The sequence below is a fragment of the Cryptomeria japonica genome, chromosome 7 (assembly GCF_030272615.1).
Source record: "Cryptomeria japonica chromosome 7, Sugi_1.0, whole genome shotgun sequence".
Classification (NCBI taxonomy): Eukaryota; Viridiplantae; Streptophyta; class Pinopsida; order Cupressales; family Cupressaceae; genus Cryptomeria; species Cryptomeria japonica.
The window spans coordinates 286,577,424-286,577,745 of NC_081411.1; positions in this window are offsets into that span (position 1 = coordinate 286,577,424).

The window sequence follows — 322 nt, forward strand, 5'->3', positions numbered from 1 at the left end:
TCCACATTTAGAAGCAAATCAAGGAGTTTTTATGGTTAGATGGAAAAGGGGGCATGAAAAAACATGCAATAAAATAGCAATGGTGTACCTTAAATAAGAATATGGGGGACTCAATCTCAATGACTTGAAATGGAAAGGCATTTCTTTGGCAGAAAAGTGGATATTCAGAGCTCTTCAAGGGAATGAGCCTTAGAAAATCCTAATTAGACATAACCTTTCCAAGGCCACTCCCAAGAAAAGTTCAACGTGGAAAGGATTGGCGCTTTGTGATATCATTGCAGGACACTTTGATCTTAGGCCCTTAGGATCCATAGTGTTTAAA